This window comes from Dermacentor variabilis, chromosome 7 (assembly GCF_050947875.1).
Source record: "Dermacentor variabilis isolate Ectoservices chromosome 7, ASM5094787v1, whole genome shotgun sequence".
Lineage (NCBI taxonomy): Eukaryota > Metazoa > Arthropoda > Arachnida > Ixodida > Ixodidae > Dermacentor > Dermacentor variabilis.
Window position 1 is genome coordinate 59,755,512 of NC_134574.1, and position 7,722 is coordinate 59,763,233.

The 7,722-nt window shown below is 47.9% G+C and overlaps 1 long non-coding RNA gene across 1 annotated transcript; it reads right to left on the reverse strand.

Moving 5' to 3' along the window:
- Window positions 1-755: 755 nt before the first annotated feature.
- LOC142587465 (uncharacterized) lies at window positions 756-2,645 on the reverse strand. The gene is made up of 3 exons (XR_012829546.1): window positions 2,358-2,645; window positions 1,744-1,817; window positions 756-1,136 (listed from the first exon to the last, which is right to left on the reverse strand). It is a non-coding gene; the product is annotated as an uncharacterized LOC142587465 (long non-coding RNA).
- Window positions 2,646-7,722: the final 5,077 nt, after the last annotated feature.

The following is a 7,722-nucleotide window of genomic DNA, read 5'->3' on the forward strand; positions in this document are numbered from 1 at the left end:
TGATCAACAACGAAAAAAACCTATGAACACCAACATACTTTCAAGCCTTGCTAATCTGCACAAGCTTAGGTAGTACCCTTTTGAAGTAGACATACTGCAGCCTGTCTACAAGTGCCTGAATATGCTCGGTGTCTCTCGGCACATGAATGACAAGGCTCTCAACTTTCGAATATACTATAAAATGACACAGATTCATGTTAAGGAGGAGCATGCCCAGTTGAACCTGGGAATAATACTTGTGAGCACGTCTCAATGCATAATTTTCTCCATCACACACAATAAATGCCAGCTTCTTAGCATTTACAAGGTCTTGTATGCTAGAGTGCTTGCCTAGAACAGGACACTTCACTTCCAGCAAGATGTTCGTTCCCCTCTGCTCACTTATTCCATCCAGGCTGTAGCCAAGCCAAGGAACATCTGGAATGACGACGAGTCCCAGCTTGCTCACGCTTTCGTTATGAGTCTTCTCGTACTCTTCAAGTGCAAGAGGCTCGTTGTCTTTTCCATACATTGTGGCTTCATTTCCCTTGAAAGGCTCCCTGCAGTACAGCCTGTCCAGCTTTGCTTCCCAACTGCGTGTACCTCTTTCTTCAAACGTGTAGAGTTCTCTGCAGATGCTTCCAGTAATTCTTTTTTTTCTTTCGCTGTGCCACAGAGTGGATGACTGATCAGTTGTCTCGCGGCATATTTCCCTAGCTTTGGCATAGGAGAGGCACACATTTTGAAGATAGAAACTCTTTTCATTTTCATTGAGATGTTCAAGAGTAAACCTTTTCAGTACTGTTTTTTCACCATCTAGCACCGATTCAAAAAATGAAAATTTTGTGTGCTCTCTCAAGTAGCAACCTTGTGTGAAAATTGTGTCGATGGCGCGGACTATGTTCAAATTGCTAGTGAAAGGGATTGACTTTCTTGCACGAGTTTTGTGTTTTGCCAGTGCAGAATTTGGTACTGCATCGATAAGTTCTTTCCTAATCAGGGCTTGAACATCTTCAGGGACACTTATTGGTTGAAGCTGCTCGACGTGGCAAAACAAACTAATTGGCCTTGGTTTGTAGATGCTGGCGGCACTGGCACGTCCCCACTGTTGTTGCACATCCGTGCATGACAATGAATCCAGGGAAGTGGCACTTGTCCTGTACATCAAAATAAAAATACCTTGCTGAAATACTCTGTGTATTGGCTTTTTTCTGCATCTTTCATATGATTCAAGAAAATGTTTCCTAACAGTGTCGCGATGGCGCTAGTTGGAATTCTATGATGCAACTTGGTAGTGCGGAAAAAAAATGAGACAGACGGGAACCATTTCAGTTTTGAGTTAGCGCTTGTGTACATTGGTTCCATTTGTTTCATCCTTTGTTTCCGTGTTAGTAAGTTACATCAACAATATTTTGCAGCAGATTCACAATCAAAATCCTACAGTAAACAAATAAAAAAGCCCAGTACGTTTAAAACATTTCTGGGCATTCTGTGGTTATTAATACAGCCTGTGCCCACCTGAAGTGACTGAAGCAACACATACTCAATTGATTGCTGTGTGCATGTTCTTGAAACTCGGTTCCTAGTGCAACAACAAGCCCCAGATGGCATTGAAAAGGCATCATTGCCACTGACTTCTATGTTCGCCTTTTACAATGTGGCTCTTAGTTCGACATAAGGTAAACATATTCACTGTCACTTGATGCACATTGCAGGCAAGCCAACTAATGAAAATAAATAAACACATGATGTATAAAGTTTTACCTGTTCAAATATATCAAAGTGGCAAACAAATGTTTGCATTGACCAGAGAGACCGGCCTTGCACGTGCATTCTCCCTGAAAACAATCAAACCAATGTTAAGCACGCAAACGACCTTAAAACCGCGCTAATTATTTACAGGGCAAATGCGTAGGCTCCCACATGCACATTGAATTCTGGAAGCCGAAAACAACACATTGGTGCTTTTATGACACTAGAACGACGAAATTGCGCGTTTAAGCCCGAGAAGTAAGTAAAAAAATAATTGCATTTAACGCGTTGCACTTTGGCGAAATCGCCGTACAGGACGCGAAAACGCTAATCATGCTGGAAACGGGGCGCGCTGGCACACCTCATTGTCTCGCTCATAGCTTCTAAATCGGCACTACTGAAATGTTTCCGTGTTACCTGGCATTTTTAACAAGCATTCCACAAATAAGCCATTGCAGGGAGCCATGAATGCACATAACGTCATCAATGCACACAACGTTTATTTTATGCAGCGGCATGAGGGGTACTGCGCTTTGTTTACATCCGAGCGCCACCAATTAACTGCTTGGTGTCAATTCTCGTACATCACGTATATCTTTAAAAAAAACGTAAGGTGAAATACTGACCTTTACGGCGCCGGTTTCATTGCAGACTTGAACTTTTATAGTATGCGGGGGGCCTCTCACGGCGCTTGTCTGCAGGCATAGTGACTCGACCTCGACAGCCGCGCTTGTCGTCGCTCGTATACCGCAGCATATTATATGGCCAGCGTTAAACGCAGCCTCTCCTTCTACAACACATCTCTGCGTTTCCTTTGCAAGGTCAAGGATCGCGCTTAGAGATACTAGAGGCCCGTGAGCCGCCTGCACCTGGAGACGCGCACGCTTTCGTGTCGGCTCCATCACCTCTATCCCCGCCATATTGAAACGTTCTCCGCGCCCCCTATTGTCGCTGAAAAGTGCGAATAGCTTTCAGCTATGCGTGCCGGAGAGTTTCATCAGCTGAAAATTCGTGGAAGCTTAAGCCAAACTTTTTTTTTTCGTGCTGGATTTGCAGCATGGCACGCAGCAATGTGGCATGTTCCTGAAAATACAGGAAACAATCTATGAGGTCAAAGTCCCTGATTATCAAAATAATGTTTTGTCTGATTAGAAGCGACTCGAACAACGCGATAATACATAACACATGGCTGATAGCAGTAGAGCCCCTTTAGCAGCAACACTTGAGGACTGGGAAGCCTACTCCCAACACCACTCAAGTTCCCTTGAAGCTACACAATGTAAAAAAAATAAAAGCAATGCGTGGAAGGGCCCCGAGTATATAATTTGTCCAGCACAAGGCTAAAGACAATGGACCTCAAAAGACAGATCGAGAAGACAGTCGGCCACGTTGAAAGAAAGGCCGCAAAGAAAAAGAAAGGAAGACGAGCGTTGCAGGGGCAGCGCTTAGGTAGAGCGGCTGCTCATTCGCCAGAATAGATATTTCAAGACACGTGCAATGCGGCAGATCAAGTCACGCATCAACGCAGCCTTAGGTGCGTCTCGATCGTATTATGTTACAAGAAACAACGTGCACTGTGGAAACCTGATTTGAGGATATACAGAGACGTACCTTGATTTCCTTGCGGTTTCCTCTGGCTGTCAACACATTTTAGAGCGAAGCTGACGCCAGACTGTGCACGTGCACTGTCCTATGTATTCGCTTCTCCAAGCATGTGCCATGCCGCCGCGCGGTCGGCAGGAATGCGAGAACAGCGCCGCTCCGCGGCGCGCGAGGAAACTTCTCCGATTACACCTCTCCAATGCGGTGCGCGCTGAATGGGACGGCCGGAGCAAGCCCCGCCGTGCGAGCGTGATCGAGGCGACCGTGGTTGAAACGCTCGTATCGAGATGAGCGCTGGCTAGAGGGCATTGTGAACGCGCAACGTGTGATGCCCGCTCTTACTACGTTGCGTGGTCTGGCGCTGCTGTCCTTTAGGAAAGCTTGTGCGTCCGGTGCCTATGGGCACGTTGCAAGTGCTAGGCGGCACCCCGTCTTTTGGACCCCTAGCGTTACCTGAGGAATAGTTGCTCAAATGTAGTAGAATTACCGTGGCCTCCGCGATCAGCTCCGGAAAGGAGCTGATCGCGGAGGCCACGGGATTACTCACGGCGTCAGCAGCTTGCGCTGCGTGTTTGGCGCCCTGTCAAACGGTACTGATCGCGCGAAACAGCGTGCCGATATTAATTTTAGCCGGGTTTCGGGAATCAAAAGATCTTGCCAGCTTTCTTCGGGGAAAGAATTTGGAGAAGGGAAGTCGTCAATTTGAAGCGGGGCACGTGTACGACGTGAGAGAAGTGCTGAACTCGCACGGGTCGGAAGTGACTGCTATAGGTGTACTCCGCAAACGAAATTTAAATTGTCGCATTAGCGAGATGCGTGAAGCTCAGCGTAAGTTACGTCGTTATATACGTTGTCGACGCATGAAATTATAGGTGACATTGGTTCTTGCAGATCGGCGACAGTAGACAAATCTTAGCGGGGAGCTGCGATTGCCGTGCTGACATGGTAGGGAAGAGCAAGCACGGCGCGATAGTTGCCCTGTGCATACAGCACGGCGAATGCGACTCCAAAACATCTCAACCAAGAACGTGGGGCGTACCAACGTCTCGTAAGACCTAGCCGAGGTATTCTAACGTTGCTCTCCCCAAACACAAAAAAGTGATGAACTTACCAGTTTTGTTATGCTACACAGGGAAAATATTTTCGCCCAAGTTACTGGAAGTGCGACACTCCTTATGTTGTTGCGATTTTTCAGTGCGTGCAAAGGAGGTTCCAATAAACCACGTTGTCAAATATTTTGGTTATCCCAGCTGCCCTCTAGTTGATATGCTGGGCGCAGAAGAGTGTATGCCAGCTGAGCCAGCTGCAACCCCCCTCGTAGCTCTGAGCAAGCTCTGGCGCTGTTTGAATGGTAGAGGATTGGGAAAGAGTTCTACAGCTTTACTTCGGTAGAGTGTGGAAACAAATTACTTTGTTTGCTGTACATACTGGTACGCACTACAGGTGTCCCGTTGCTGCCATAATTGCTGTAAAAGCAACGAATTCAGCGTTAAGGCATTTGGCATAACGCCGGAACATAAAACAGTCTGCCGTCGGACAAGCGCGAGCCAGCATTGACGCCGTTCTACTTCATACGGTCGGCTCGGAAAAACTTGTAAAACTTTGTTCCTAGTGAGTTGGTGTACGTGCTGTTGCAGCCAACTACGCAACAGTTCGGGTTGCACTTCAACATTGCTCAGAAAACGCAACAGCTACGCGCGAACGAGTGCACAGACAGGCTTTCCGATCGCAAGCGGGCCGGTCGTATCCTGCCAGTTGCGCGCTCGCCGCCGCGACGGGCGTCCTCGTAGGCGCGGGAACTACGTTCGCAACCTGCCTATTCGCGTAAATGCTGGTTACGCAAGTTATTCAAAACACAATAAAAGCTTCGCCTAAACCAATTCGCATAGAGCGTGGGATCTGTAAGTTATTTGAAAAAAAGTGTTTGAACTCTATTCAAACTCTATTCGGAATTGTATGATGTGATGGTGCGGTACGAATGGCAAGCAATTTTTTCTTCCTGTATGTCCCTCGCTTTCTCGTTTGTGCGGGCACTTTCATGTGCAAATGTATTTTAATTGCTTGGTTGGGCGCTGCCATTGTTGCTCTCAACGCACGAAATGCACAAAAACACGCGCTCCTTGACATATGCTAACAAAGCAGACACAAGCACGCGCAAGTGCACACACACACACACACACACACACACACACGCACACACACACAGACACACAGACACACAGACACACACACACGCACCATTTCATTCCAAACCATGGCCCAGTAGACGGCCGCGAACATTTTCATACTGTAAGATATATTTTTTAGTTCCAACTACAGCACGAAATTACACAAATCGAAAAGAAAGACAGGACGCGCATAGCTTTGAAGTATCAACCAGCGCTGTGTCCATCCTGCCTCTTCTTCAACAAGGGCACTTCCCTATTGTCGTGGCAGCAGCTGCTTCCCTAAGCAGCATTTTTACGTGCCGTATTGCTTTCCTACTCATCAGAAGACTTTAGTCCGTCACCTTGTTACGAACGGCCTTCAAGAATACCGACCTACAAAATTTTCCCAGCCAGCCGCAGCTGCGAGGGTGGAGAACTTCCCAGTAGCGACCATGGAAGCCTTCCGCACCTGTCGCGGCGACTCGTTTTGTAGGGACAACGTTGTGCCGCATCAACACCCCCTCGGCGCCGCTATGACTAAACGCCGTCGGCTGACCAAGTATTGTTCGAGGATTCTCCGTGGCTGCCACGGCTTGTTGGAAGCGGTGGAACTTCTGGGAGAAGACGTCTGGCGGCCGTGTTACGAGGCTTAGAAGTCATGGACAGACGCGGCGGTCGCTGTCTGCGAAGTCACCACCTGGACGAAGAGGCGCCTGCTCGGGTGAAACCCGTGTCTACGAGAACCCACTAACCTCGATGTGGTCAGTGAAACTTGTGCGAAAGTGTGTGTAAACCCTCCCCCTCAAAGGCGGATCGGCTACGATGACTTTGAACGCCCCGAATCGGTAGCAGGTTGAACCGCCGTTTGCCCTCACCTAGGGATCTAGGGAGGACATAGTGTCTTTATGGAGCCGTTGGCTGCTCCTCAGGGTGGATTCCTCTTTCAGTCATGTTAGACTGATGAACTGTAAAGTTCTCATGTAGATATTGTAAATAAATCCCATATTCCTCATTCACTATGAGAACAAGTCTCTCCCTTCAACAACGTCCTCAGCGTGGATAAGTTGGACGACGGCTTGGGCCAGCTACCATCTATTTCATGCCCGACCCCAGCCATGACAACCTGCAAACTCCGATAGCTTGAAACTAGTACGCGTCACATCCAATCACGGAGGCTACGAAGGCATCTTTCCAGCTGCATGCGGCCGCCACGCTACAACAGCTGCGCTGACTACACGACAATGGCTCGTTGCTTGCATGACTCGCTACGCTCGCTCCTACGTTAAAACAAGTTCGGATAGATTTCATGCTGCGGCCACATCCAATTTCTGGCAATTGCGAAAAAAAAAGACGGCCATATCGTTCGTGCTAGCGCGCTTGCTTTTATGGCATTTATACATACTTAAAGCTACGTTGATACGACATGCTGAAAAAATACCTTGTGGAAAAACGCGTCAGTGGAACATGCGGTACAGATAGTTCAAGTTAGGCAAGTACTCAAAAGTATAAAACCAGGCAACAGGTCCAGCGCACAAAGGATCCAGCGCACAAGATCCAGCGACACGTTCAGCCCGCAGTCAACCTTTAAGAAATGGCTCGTTAACCGGGCGGCGAGAGCATTATATCAGCCAGCGCTAACCCCGGGCTAAGGGTCCCAGCATTGTGAGTCACCAGTAAGAATGACTGCTCTAATAAAGCTTTTACATAGCTCTCTAGTCAATCAAGACGATCTCATATCTATCTCCAGTCGTGTGAGAGCTTCTCAGAAGGTCAAACTACACCAATAGCAATTTTTTGCCACGGGCCCCCTGGTAGGGACACTTGGTGTAATAGAATTTGCGTTGTTTTCGTGCTCTTTTCGGCAATTGGTTAGATAGTGCGGCTACTAATGGCGATTTCTATTTGCTTGTCCATACCCAACAACCGTCTGCAGAGGATCCGCGAGTCCCCGACATAACGTCGCCACTACCACTGCGTCCCCGGCTCATGGGCAAAGGCCGCCCAGCCCGCTTGGCATCCACCAGCCCGACGCTGCTAAAATGGCAGCATATCACACGTACCTTTTGCAACTATTGTGATGATCTCATAAAAGCAGATGTAGCCTGCCTGATTGCTTTTATTACAAAAGTAGAAAAAAGGTTGTGGCTGTGTTTTTAGCGAGATTAGCGGAAATTAAAGCGGCATTAACCTAAATATAACCCTGAAGAAGCACAAGTAGACAATGCTAACTAGCACGCGAATT